The following is a 13,391-nucleotide window of genomic DNA, read 5'->3' as shown; positions in this document are numbered from 1 at the left end:
TCAGGATTGATTTGATTCAGTAGCTGAATGATGTCAAGGCCCCGGTTTTGCTCCATTTCTCTGCTCTGCTTTAGAATCAGCGTTATTCTAAAGCCAGCTTTGTTCACAATGACAGTAACTGCAGTAATTCCAGGGTTTATATTCTCAACCTTTACCATCCAAATGGAAAGAGAGCAGGCTTTTAGCAGCTTTATTTAAAGAATAAGGAAAAATCTTTCTCAGAGTCACTAGCAATTCAAGGTTCACAGACAAACTGGTCAAAGTCTGGGTTTCCTAATCCACTCACTGTGACAAGAGGTATGGGATTATCTTGAGTGCTGGAATTGTTGGTTTGTTTATATCTTTGCCTTCCAAAATCACAGGGATGCTACACAAGGGGGAAGTATGAAAGATATGTTGTGGAAACAAACTATATTCATTTGCTAGTGCTGCCATGACAAAGTACCACAGACTGGGTGCTTAAACAAGAGAAATCTATTTTCTCATAGTTCTGGAGGCTACCAGTCTGAGATTAAGAGGTTGGTAGGGTTGTTTCTTCTGAGGCCTTTTTTCTTGGCTTGTAGATGACCGTCTTCTCCTGCCTTTGCATGGTTTACCCTCTGTGTGCACACATGTCTATGTCCTAATCTCCTCTTGTTGTAAGGATACCAGTCACATTGGGTTTGATACAGTAGCTGAATGATGCAGGCCTACCCTAAAGAACTTATTTTAACTTAATCACCTCTTTAAAAACCTTGTCTTCAAATATAATTACGTCCTGAGGTGTACTAAACACATGAACTTTTTTGGGGGGGCATGATTCAGCCCATAACACAAACTCAACATCCATCAATTACATACTGAAATATGCTCATTTGATTGACCGTTGCAATAAACTGTAAACTCTTTAAGGGCAAGAACAATATCTCATTTATACCACCGGTGCCCAGCACAGAGTTTGGTACACAGTAGGTAGTCAAAAGAAGACACAACTGCTTGCTAAGGACTATAAAGAGTTTGTCATACTTGGTAAGTATGAGGTCACTGGTGATTTTTTCCAAGAGCAGTTTCAATGGAGTGGTGATCACATAACCTAATTGTTGTGGGCTTAAGAGTGAATGGACAGGTTCGACGATACAAAAATTAAAACCTTCTTATGACAAAAGGCATCATGAGGAAAGTCAAAAGAGGATTATGAAAAAAATAGTATCTACATATATGGAACACCAGGAGTTAATAAGGCCTAATATAAAAAAGATCAGAAAAATATGAAGACAAACAACTTAATATAAAAACATAAAAAAGACCATGTACAGCCCCAAAATATATGAAAACAAGTTCAGCCCTATTAGTCATCAGGGAAACACTAATTAAAATAATAGTGAGAGAGCATTTAATGCACATTGTACGAACAAAAATGTTAGGATTTGTGCTTCAGTCCTGGTCAGAGAATAGACATTCTTCTACCTTTTGACTGGAATGTGAACTGCAATAATTCTACAGGTAATCTGGCAGTGTCTCACTCAAGACATCTTTGGTCAAAAGTAACAGAAAATCCAATTTACCGGGCAGCCCGGGTGGCTCAGAGGTTTAGCGCCACCTTCAGTCCAGGGTGTGATCCTGGAGACCCGGGATGGAGTCCCTTGTTGGGCTCCCTGCATGGAGTCGGCTTCTCCCTCTGCCTGTGTCTCTGCCTCTCTCTCTCTCTCAATCTCTCTCTCTCTGTGTCTCTCTGAATAAATAAATCTTTAAAAAAAAAAAAGAAAATCCAATTTACAACCCCTCTGAGCCAAAAGTTACTTATAGAGTCACATAACTGAAAATCTAGACATAGCTAGATGGAATCTATTTAAATGTTATTAGAATCTAATTTCTTTCCAAGTCTTAGTTCTATCTTCTTCTTCAGTCTGTCTTCATGAAGAGAGCTTACATCCTTACAGCAACAAGTCTAGCAAAGAAGAAAAGTCCTTGATCTCTTATTGTCCTGAAATTGAGTCTTGTGCTCATCCCTGAACTACAGAATATACCTATGTGATATTATGCTCTTATTGACCAAATGTAGAAGCCAAAGGAGGAGTCAATACCATTGTAACTGCACAGAGTAATTAATAGAGAAGGACTAAATCATCTAAAGAAAATGAGGTGCTGTCACTAGAAGAAGAGGGGATGGATGTTGGGTGTCAAAACAAACAAGACAAAAAAAATCCATATAGATCTTCTACAGGCAGGATCTATTCAAAATGTATACATATCTTTTGTTTCAACAATCTCACTCTAAGGATTTGAGTCTATAGAAAAAAACCCACACAATTTAAAGAAGCTACATGTATAAGGATACTCATTCTAGCAATGTTTATAATGGCACAAAATCTGGACAAATCTAAATGATCTATTAATAAAGAAATGACTTAAAAATTATGGCACATTAATAGTATATTGTACAGCTAGTTAAAAGAACGAGCTAGATAAGAGTATCCATGATAAACTTCAGGAAGAAAAAGTTGCAGAAAAATACATACGATGTTATTCATTATTTGCAAAAATCAAAATTTCTATTAATGTGTTTCTATTACCATTGGAAAAAGTATGGAGAGAGACATTGACCTTTTAACCTTGATTTTACCTAGGATTGAGATAGGGAAAGGAAAACTATCTTTTTCTTTATTTGCTTCTGAAGTATACTTTGTTATACTTCTGTGTTGTTTGAATTGTTAAAATGAATGTTTGCTGCCTTTTAAACAAGTGAGTAGAAAGTGAAATGAGGAAGTAGTTTTAGATATAAACTATTTTTAGATTTGGAGAGAAGATAAATTAATCTTCAGTAAAGCAGAGATTGAAAATATTGAAGACAGAATAACCCATAGCATGGGCCCTGAGGGGATGGAGAGGATTCATTTCAGAGCAGTCCCCAAAGTACCAGTCCTGGGATGGCTTCACTGTTCCACAGGGAAATGCAAATAAGCAGCGTAGTTCATAAAACTTTAGTGTTGAAAGTGCATTTTTAAAAAAGGAATTCAGGGTGATAGGAGATGGGAGGATTTTAAAAATATATATATACTGTTGTCAAGATTAAAAAGTTAGCAGCCCTATGTCAGTTCCTAAACTGTTGGAAATGCTGATGGTCTATAAATCCCAAAGTCTGTAAAAAACAGATCTACAGAGCAAGTAGAAAGCTAAGCATTGGGATCCCTGCGTGGCGCAGCGGTTTAGCGCCTGCCTTTGGCCCAGGGCGCGATCCTGGAGACCCAGGATCGAATCCCACGTCAGGCTCCCGGTGCATGGAGCCTGCTTCTCTCTCTGCCTATGTCTCTGCCTCTCTCTCTCTCTCTGTGACTATCATAAATAAATAAAAAATAAAAAAAAAAGACTTCTCTTAAAAAAAAAAAGAAAGCTAAGCATTAAGCAAGAGAAGAGCTAGGGCTTCCTCTGTGGTAAAGGAAAACAAGTGTGGGCAGACAGTTACAGACAGACTCGGCAGGTATAGGGGAAAGACGGTAAGTAAAAGACTATGGTGAGATCTTTTGCTGGGTTCAGGGTTGAATGGCTCTGCAGGAGTGATTGTGAGGTTGAAACTTGAGGGAAGTGGTAAAAAATGGTAAGAGGTGCTGTGGGGGATGGGAGACCAACCTGAGAGAAACTAGAGTTTTTATATGGAATAATAATATCTGGCTATATTTTGTTCAGATTTGCTCTTTTATGAAATTGCCCTTGGTCCTTTTTGTATTCTCTCCCTCATTTGACACCCTCTTTCCCAACCAGCAGTTTTGTTTTTATTCCTTTGATGACACATTCTTCTTTAGCTTGTTTTTGTACTTCTCTGTACTTACTAACTTGTCTCTGAGACCCTGTTCATTCATCTATAACCACCTGACACCACCTCCCAGATAGTAGACACCCAACTGATTGGTGCTGTAGTAAATTTAATTCCACACAGAAAATGATTGGGTAAAAATCAGTATCACCTTGATTAAAATTCTTCACAGTTGTGAAAATAAAGATAAATCATGGGTTTTTTTTTTAATTTCTGCAAAACTAACTTTTCCCTATAGCATGTATTTTTCATTCCTTAAAAAGACACTATGTATTTGGTCATATTTTCCTTATGAGTCTTATACTGTACACCCTTGGAATTCATACACTCCTGTTATAAAAATGCCACAGAGATCATTAAAATAAAATTTTCCACTATAATGGATATGAAAACTGAGGACCAGAAAAATTAGGCAATTTGTTCAAAACTGCAAGGGTATCATGTGCAAGTCGATATGAGAGTTGCTTCCAACTTAATTCAGAGTCTTTACATGGTGATTCCACTTCTTAATTTCAATTTTATTTTGTATTCAACTTATAGCAGTTAAATTAATAACAGCAGTTATTTTTGGTAAAGCTCTCTTAAAACCAATAGACTATTACCCTTCCTTTTTTTTTTTTTTTTTTAAGATGCCAGTATGTGTTTCTGCTGCTGTGTGACATGTTTGATATTTTAAGTGCCTGGTAACGTACAATAAGCCAATTGGGCATTCAGTTGAAGGTTGTTTTATGATGCGTAACATTTGTGTTATTTATGATTATAATCAAATCCAAATGTTGACAGTGATGATTGCTATGTATCAATCTTTACTCCTGCATTTTATAGTTCATCACTTATTTAAAACTGTATCTCTTTATTACCCTGTAAATAAAAAGTATTGAAACCACAGAGAGAGTAACAAATCCTCACATGCAAACATAACTAGGAGGATGCTGTAGGTAAAGAAATACAGTGTTTTCCCCGGGGAGGCAAGAGATGACCTATTACAGATCACCACCCTCTTTTCTATTTGCACATGAAAGTAGAAACCACTAGTACATTAGTGTTAAGAGCCTTTTTTTCTCTTAAAACATTCTCACATAATACCTAGGAGTCCAACTCTAAAAAAAGTGGAAAATTAATTATCCGCCAGAGAAAATATTTAAAAATTCATATTCTTCAGTATGGAGGTTCCTCCAAAAATTGAAAATAGAACCACCCTATGATCCAGTAAGCACACTATTGGGTATTCACCCCCAAAATACAAAAACAATAATTCAAAGGGACACAGGCACCCCTATGTTTATTACAACATTACTTACAATAGTCAAACTATGGAAGCAACCCAAGCGTCCATCAACAGATGAATGGATAAGAAGAATGTGGTCCATATACACAATGGAATATTATCCAGCCCATAGAAAGTAATGAAATTTAGCCATTTGCAACATGAATAGAGCTAGAGAGTATAAAACTAAATGAAACAGAAAAAGAGAAATAACATATGATCTCACTCATATGTGGCATTTAAGTAAGCAAAGGAACAAAGGGAGAAAAAAAAAAGAGAGACAAACCAGACTCTTTAACTATAGACAACTAATTGTTACCAAAGGGGAGGTGGGTAGGGATTAAAAAGTATATTTATCATGATGAAAACAAAATAAAATAAAATGATAAAACAAGGGAGAAATGGCCCCGGGGGGCGGGGGGGGGGGGAAGTATTCCCATTGTTTAGTTTTGTGGAAATGGTATGTTGTGGTCTTTTTTAGAATTATAGTTTTTTTTTTTTAAAGGATTTTATTTACTTACTCATGAGAGACACAGAGGCAGAGACACAGGCAGAGGGAGAAGCAGGCTCCATGCAGGGAGCCGGATGCGGGACTCGATCCCGGGTCTCCAGGATCACGCCCTGGGCTGAAGGCGGCGCCAAACCGCCAAATTATGGTTTTCTATTGGCAGATATCATCATTTGACCTTTAATTAAATTTTAAGGACTACTTTTTTAACAAATAGATTTTCACATAAAATACCTACAGAAGAACGTTGCCCCGTTAGCCTCCACCTGAAGCTACACTCCTGGAGGTCCTATCCTCTGGGGCGAAGATGTGCTCGGATACACGACAAAGCTACTCATCACTGTCCTCGTTGACCTTGTAATTTTAGGGCATTCTTCCCTCGGAGAGTGACAGGGAAAGACGTTTCATAAAAATTTTGTTCTTCCAGTGGGGGGGGGGGGCGGGAGGAGGGGGAAAAAGTTAACTCCTCTAGATCGCGATTCCTTCAAATTTTCCAAACACAGCAAAGCCCATCGAAAGCCCCACACCTCGTATCAAAAAACTGCACAACGTGAACCCCCCGAAGACTCTGAGATAGGGACAAGGCTGCCGTTCCTACACTCCTCCAGCAACTACTTGTCGAGTTTTCATGGAGTGACAGGCCCTGTGCCAGGAGCGGTTGTTATCAAAGTGGTGAGACGCTGTCCCCGAGCCCACAGTGGGGTGGTGGGGCGGGCAGCGAGACGTCCGCAGGGGATGGGCAGGGGATGGGCAGGGGATGCGCAGGGGATGGGCAGGGCATGGGCAGGGGATGCGCAGGGGATGGGCAGGGGATGGGCAGGGGATGCGCAGGGGATGGGCAGGGGATGGGCAGGGGATGGGCAGGGGATGGGCAGGGGATGCGCAGGGTGAGGGCGCCTGCCGGGGGAGCGGCGCAGCAGAGCCGGGCTCGGAGCGAGCGGGGTTAGGGACGCGCGGCGCAGCTGGCTGGCCCGGCACCTGGGCTCCGCCCCGCGGGGCTGCCGCGCGGGACCCGCGGGCGCGGGGAGGGCGCGGGGAGGGCGCTCAGGCGCGCGCAGACGCCGCCCAGAGGGGCAACCACGAGGTTGGAGGGTCCGGGGCTTTGAAAAAAAGCCGCCGGTGCGAGGCATCCCGGGGGATCCACGAGGCGCACCTGTTCCCGTCGCGGCGGCCGACCTGTCGCCCTGCGGGGCCCAGAGCGCACGGCCCGCCTCCAAGTTAATCATCAGCAAGTTTCTTTGTTGTTGGAATTAAGACACGGGGTTGCGCGTGTGCTCGGGGGGCCGGGGGGGAACCTGTCCCACCCGCACTTTTTAAACGCCCGCCGGGAGGGAAGGAGGAGGCCGGGGGAGGGGGAGGGGGAGGGGGGCGTCCAAGTCACCCGCACGCCGACCTCCCCCGAGGGCGGGTCTCAGGTGAGCAGGACTCGCCCCACCTCCCCGCAGCCGAAGGACGCTCTCCGCTCTCCGGTTACCATAACGACAGGGCGGCAAACGCCACGCAAACCACCTCGCGTCCAGGCCCCCAGGGGCCGCCCGCATTGTCCGCCGCCCGAGCAGCGCCTCCCACACGGCGCCTGCGCACAGTCCGCAGGGGGGAGGCGGAGGGAGGAGGGGGGAGGGAGGATGACAGCGCGCGCGAGACGTTTCCCAGAAGCCCGCGCCGCTCGCCGCCCTTCTCCCTCCCGCTCGCAGGCCGCGTGACGTCACTCCGCCCGCCACGTTCCTTAGACGCTAAGGGTGGTTTGCCGGCGCCCCCCAGTGGTCCGGTGGAGCGTTGCAGCGCCGCGCGCGGGGCCCAGCAAGCGAGGCAGGGAGCGCGGCGGGTTGGGCCGCCGCCGCCGCCGCCGCCGCCGCCGCGGCCGCCGTCGTCACCGTAGCGCGCCGACATGTGGCGGCGCGGCTGAGCGGAGGGGAGGGGGAGGAGGGGGAGGGCACGCGCGGGGAGGGGAGGGAGGAGGCCAGACAAGGCGGGGGGAGGGGGAGCAGCGGTGGCGCAAGTCGCGCGGAGCAGCGCAGCCCGGGGCCGCTCTCGCCACCTCCCGACCCGGCGCCCCCGGCGACAACTCCGAGCGGGCCGCGGAGTCCATGTTGGGGAACTTGGCGTCGTGACGGGGACCGGCCGGAGCGCGCGCCTCCACCTCGGCCTGAGGTAAACGCGGGCCGGCCCCGGGGGCGGGCGGGCTCCGGCGGGCGGGCGGGCGGGCGCGCGAAGTTTGCGGATTGCGCGCGGCCCAGGCGGCGTCGCGCGCCGGGAGGAAAGTTGGAGCCGCCTGTGGAGGCGGGGGGGGCCTCTTGGTCGTCGCCGCCCCGCCGGGAGGCCCCGCTCCGGCCGCCGCGCCGTCCGCACCCCGGGGCCGGGGCCTGGCCCGCGCCCGCGCCCGAGCCCGAGCCCGCGGAGGCTGCCCGCGGCCCCGCGACGCCCGCGCCCCCCGACTTGGGAGACTTGGGAGACTTGGCTTTCGTCAGCCGCGTCCCGGCCCGCTCGTGAAACCAAACTTTACGGCGCCGTGACCTCCGCGCGGACCGGGCCGAGGCGGCGGGCGAGGCGGCCGCGCTCCCCTCCCCTCCCCTCCCCCCCCGCCCGCCCCGAATTTCAAACTCTTCTCCCCCCACCCCCACCCCCACCCCCTCGACTTTTCAGCCCGTTTCCTGGGCTGACAACAAAAGGGCCGGATCTGAACTTCTCCGGAGGCGTCGCCCTCCCGTCCCCGCTCGCACCCACAGGGATCCCGTTTCTTTGGGGATCGCGGGCCGTCCGGGCCGTCCGGCCCCTCCCCACCCCCCACCCCCCACCCCCCCTTCACGTATTCTGGAAAACCTGCTTTGGAAGTAAACGCCCGGTTGAAGTAGTCGGGTTAAAATACAGATGCAAGTGTTGAAATCGTGAGAGTTCGCCTCCCCACCCCCCCCAGCGTGTTCCTGTGGAGGATTTTCGTAGCGTCCACACCGCGCGGTCTTCCTTAGTCCCGGGCCGTGTTAGCAGCTAAGGTCTCCGCACGCCCGCCGTGAGCCGAGGGGTTTAGGGGGAGACGGCTCAGGACGTCCTTCAGGTTTGGCCGGTGGACGCTGGCCTTAGGTTTTCCCGTTGTGGGGAGTCTTTTTTTTTTTTTTTTTTAATCCCCCACTGGAAAATCAGGAAAAGCCTAATGAAGGAAGAGATGCAGTTTTCATTCTAGAAACTTAATTCAAGCATATGGCTCCTTCCCTCAGAATATGGGAAGCGAGACATTCTTCAGTAACTGGTGGTTTTTTGTGTTGTTGTTTGTTTTTATTGGTAACTAATTGCATTGAAATTTTGATAAGGCTCAAATCTCTAGACCGCCGCTTTCTCTTTCCTGTTTCTTCGGCAGTTGCCTTAAATCGTCCCCCCCTTTGTTTTTTTTTTTTTTTTGTTGTTGTTGTTGTTTGTTTTTTTTTTTTTTTTGTTTTGGCCGTTGGTTAAAAGCTGCAGTAAAGAAGTTTGTGGGATTTTTGATTTTTGTTGCTTTGATTGAGCAGGTGAAGATTTGACATTGGCTTTGCGTTTGTTTTATACTCTTCTCTGGAAGATGATCTGAATTTACTTTTTATATGGTTAGTTTATGCCATAGGAGTTTTTTAAATTATTCTCAACTGTAGCTGCACTTCTTCATTATAATTTTTTTTTTTTTGGTGCAAGTATATTAATCAGTTTACGTTCAGACGGTGACCTTTCTGCCTGAGAGTTTTGAGTATGTTTTTTTTTTTTTTTAAAAAAAAGGATTTTGAGTGCGTTTTAAGATTTTGGTCGGATGAGATTAGGATGTTTGCTTACTTCCAGTGTACTCACGCTGTAAAAACATTTTTCGATATGTCAAGGGGGAATAAAACTGTAGAGGCAAAGAGAAAATTGTTGGTAAATGTATTGCCTGCCTGAAACGTGTAATGGAGAAAACTTTAAGAGTGATTTGTTTGGTCACGTCTTTAGGTAATGGCAGTGGGATCCATGAGTTAAGACTGAAACTCTTCAGGGGTCACCCAGCTTCCCCATTATTTTTTGGGCACTAGCCTGTGTTTAGGCAATTTTCCTGAAAAGCTGTGCTGTTATAGGAGGAAACAGTGCAATTGGCTGATGTTGATTCACCATTAGTAGCATGTTTTAATAGTAGGAGAGTACACTACTACTCACCGACTTAACACTGGACTTTTTAGATACACCAATGAGATAATTATAAAGCCTAACTAAAGAGAGTGGCAGAGATAGAGGTAATAAAATCTCAGCCTTAGAATGATTTTCATTTTAACTTCCCTTTTGCAAGCTCTACCATCAGCATCTACCCTTACCTTTAAGTGATGTGCGTTGGATCTTGACTTACCTTGCCCAGTGAAATAAAGAAGTTTCAAACCTAAATTCTTAGTTATACTCTCTGTCTGAAAGAATAAATTAGCAGGTTTGCACCTTATCTTGCATCTGTATTATACTAACTGGTAGTAGCACTGAGTAGGGCTCAGAGTTAAAATACCTAGTATTCTCTTGGTATTATTACCAAGACTCATCTTTGTATTGTCATTGTTGTCTTTCTTTAAAAGTCGTAGATTCGTTAATTCTAGTACTTAGGCAGATATGGTTCTACTGTAAAATGTGAAAACAGTACCATCCTCTCTTACTTGCAAAATAGTTTCCTAAAAAGTCTCACTATGACCCTTGCTTATCTATATGGTCTTTAACGCTCAACTGCCAGAGTGACCCTGATGAAATTTGTCAAATCCTGTTACTTTTCTTCTCAACTGGCTTCCCTTCTCATAGTAAAATCCAAGTCCATGGTTTAACCAGGCTGTGAGTGTTTTGAGTCTTTTCTTCCTCTCTTGACTTGATTACCTCATTCTTTGTCCAGTCGACTTCTACTCTCCTACGTTAAGTTTTCTCTGACTGCTCTGTCAAAACCAGACCTTCCTCCCTCATTTCCTACCACTTTTTAAGCCACATTTTCTACATAGCATTTATCACTTTCTAACATACTGTATAATTTACTATCTTAAGTTTATTGTATTTCTTCTTCACTTTAATGAAAGTTCTGTGAGAACAGGGTTTGTCAGTTTGGGCCATTGTTCTGTCCCCAAATGCTGGCACAATGCCTAATACGTAGTAGGTGCTTAATAAATATTTGATTAATCTCCTTTCAGCTGGAAACATTTAAACTTTAAAGATAGTAATTATGGTTTGAAACATTACCCAAGTCTCACTCTTTTGAATAGTTACTTGGGTCTATGCTTTATATTCAGTTCAGAGGACATTTTTAAAGAAGCATATATAGAATGTGAACTTGAAACTGATTTATCAGGATATAGATGGAAATAAGAATACTTAGCTAAGGGTAGAGTGGTATAATTGTCCTTCTGTTTAAAATCTATTAAATATTTACTAAGCACCTACTACGTATTAGACATTGTGCCAGTATTTGGGGACAAAACAAGAGATCACCAGGCCTCTGTTGATGAATGGAAAGTGAAGGACAGAAATTTGAACCATCAACTCAAGGAAACAGCTGGATTGATGGTAATACCACATAGGGTTCAAGGTTCTTTTGATTCTGACATCTTGCATTTAAAGTACCTCTGGAACTTTCAGATGGAAATTTCTGTAGGCAATTAGATAATATGGTTCTAAATTTCAGAGGAATTGTGCTTGGAATAGAAAATTGGTGTCACTTATGTAGGTAGTTGAAATTATAGGTGGAATTGCCTACGGGACGGACTATAACTAGAATGGAATCACAGTGGCCTATAACATTTAAAAAAAAAAAAAGTTTGCTTGGGTGAATGGAAGTTCCCCAAAACTACTGTGAAGATCAGAGAAGTACAAGGTGAGTGTGATATTACAAAAACTAAAGGAAGAGAGTATTTCAAAGAAGAGTAATCAGTAGATTCCAGTGTTGATGAGAGTTGAGTAATGTAAGTTTTAAGATTTTGCTTTTTTTTTTTCTTTTTTTAGAGACGAGAGAGAAAGAGGGGAGGTGCAGAGGGAGATAGAATTGTAAGCAGGTGCCATGCCCAGTGTGATCTCACCTCCCTGAGATCATGACCTGATACGAAATCAAGAGTGGGGATGCTTAAGCACTTAAGCAGGACTCAGCCACCCAGGTGCCCCAAGAGCTAAAAGACTTTTCACTGAATTTAACAAGGAGCTCATTGGCCTTTGAATAAGCAAGATAGTTTCTTATTTTCCAATTGATGCTCCTGTAATTGCTGAAGTAGATTAAAAAAAAAAAAACTGAGATCAAACATTAAGAAATTAACTGTCTACATTACAGAAGAGACCTAATGTTTGTTGGATATTTCCTGTGAGCCACCCTCTCTGTTTTAGACGTTTTACATAAATTTTCATTTGACCTTTTCAGTAGCCTTGCTATGTTGGGTATGTTAATCCTTTATGGAAAGGAGTCTGAGGCTCTAGAGAAGTTAAATGACTTGCTAAGTGTCAGAGCACTTGTTAAGAATATACGCTCAAGTCCATTTGACTCTTGGGCCTTTAGTCTTTAGTTTTTCATTGTGTCTGTGGGTTGGCCTCTCAAACTCTAGGTCAGCGCTATCTAGTAGTAGACTTTTCTGTGATGATCGAAATGTGTGTCTGTACTGCCAATACAGTAGTGGCTAATGTGGCTGTTGAGCATTTGAAATATGGCCAGTGCGACCAAGGAACTGAGTAGTCGTTATGGTGCAGATATAGATCAAAAGTCATTAAGAATCTCATAAATAATAAAACAGAGTCATAATTAGAAGAGGTGGAAACATTTATTTGGGAAGAGTACTGTTTTACTTATATGCTAGTTTTAGGTGCTATGAATGAACATTGTAAATTAACTTTTTCTTTTTTAAAAACAATTTCAAACTTTCAGAAAAGTTCAAGTAGAATACAAAGGACTTTTTTTTCCCCCGTAGCCATTTGAGAGTAAGTTTCAGACACCATCCCACTAAGGCCCCAGTACAAGTACGAAGTTTTTTTCAAACCCTGAACCATTTGGGAGTAAGTTACAATGTCTTCTCATAGCCCCAAACCCAGGATAAGGACTTTGTTTTATATAAATATATCAAAATCAGGAGATTAACATCACTATATTATTACAATCTAACTCTCAGACCTCATTTAGGTTTTGCCAGTTTGCGTAATTTCATTTAAGAAGAGGATCCAGTCTAGAGTCCTGCGTTGCATTTAATTGTAATGTTTTACACTCCTTCAACCTAGAACAATCCTTCATTTTTCCTTAAATTTCATGACCTTGATTACAGGTTAGTTTCGTTGTTAAATGTCTCTCAATTTAGATTTGCCTAGTATTTCCTTATGGCTGGGTTCAAATTGTGCAGGAGTGTCTCAGCAATGATGCTGTGTTCTCATTGCATCCTATTGGATGGCATACAATTTCTTTTTGTGCCATTACTGATGATGTACACTTTGATCATTTGATTAAGATGAAGTTTCCCCAAGCTTCTTCACCCAAGTTTTTTTTTTTTTCCTCTTAGTAATCAATAAGTATTTTGTGGGATGTATTTTCAGACTTTATAAATAGCCCATTCTTCTTCAGATTTGCTATTTATTATCAAATTGTCCCAGCTTTGACCAGTGAAAGCCCCTTCAAGTGCTTTCTTTGTTCTTTTGACTTGCTTTGAGCACTTCCTTACTGTTTGACACAAGAAAATGTTCCAGGGTTACCTTGTACGTACTTTCCCTGTTGTAACCCTAGAATCATCCATTTCTCCAAGGAGTGATTTCTTTTAGTGGAGAAAGATGTTTAGAAAGCCAAGATTTATTTCTGTATATATATAAAGAACCATGAGCTATTACCAATTTTTCCAGTTCCGGTGTTTGTT

The 13,391-nt window shown here is 43.7% G+C and overlaps 1 protein-coding gene across 3 annotated transcripts in view; it reads left to right on the top strand.

Annotated features, from left to right (window-relative positions):
• Positions 1-7,536: 7,536 nt before the first annotated feature.
• The window catches only part of SCAF11 (SR-related CTD associated factor 11), a 73,908-nt gene continuing 68,053 nt past the window's right edge, over positions 7,537-13,391 (top strand). For all 3 annotated transcript variants that reach the window (XM_055318630.1, XM_055318629.1, XM_055318627.1), the window contains exon 1: positions 7,537-7,716. The gene's annotated coding sequence lies outside the window, so the exon portion shown is untranslated. The remainder of the gene's footprint in view (positions 7,717-13,391) is intronic.

Source organism: Nyctereutes procyonoides, unplaced genomic scaffold, assembly GCF_905146905.1.
Source record: "Nyctereutes procyonoides isolate TBG_1078 unplaced genomic scaffold, NYPRO_anot_genome, whole genome shotgun sequence".
Lineage (NCBI taxonomy): Eukaryota > Metazoa > Chordata > Mammalia > Carnivora > Canidae > Nyctereutes > Nyctereutes procyonoides.
The sequence above is the reverse complement of the archived record's forward strand: the minus strand, read 5'-3'. Positions and strand labels throughout refer to the sequence as shown.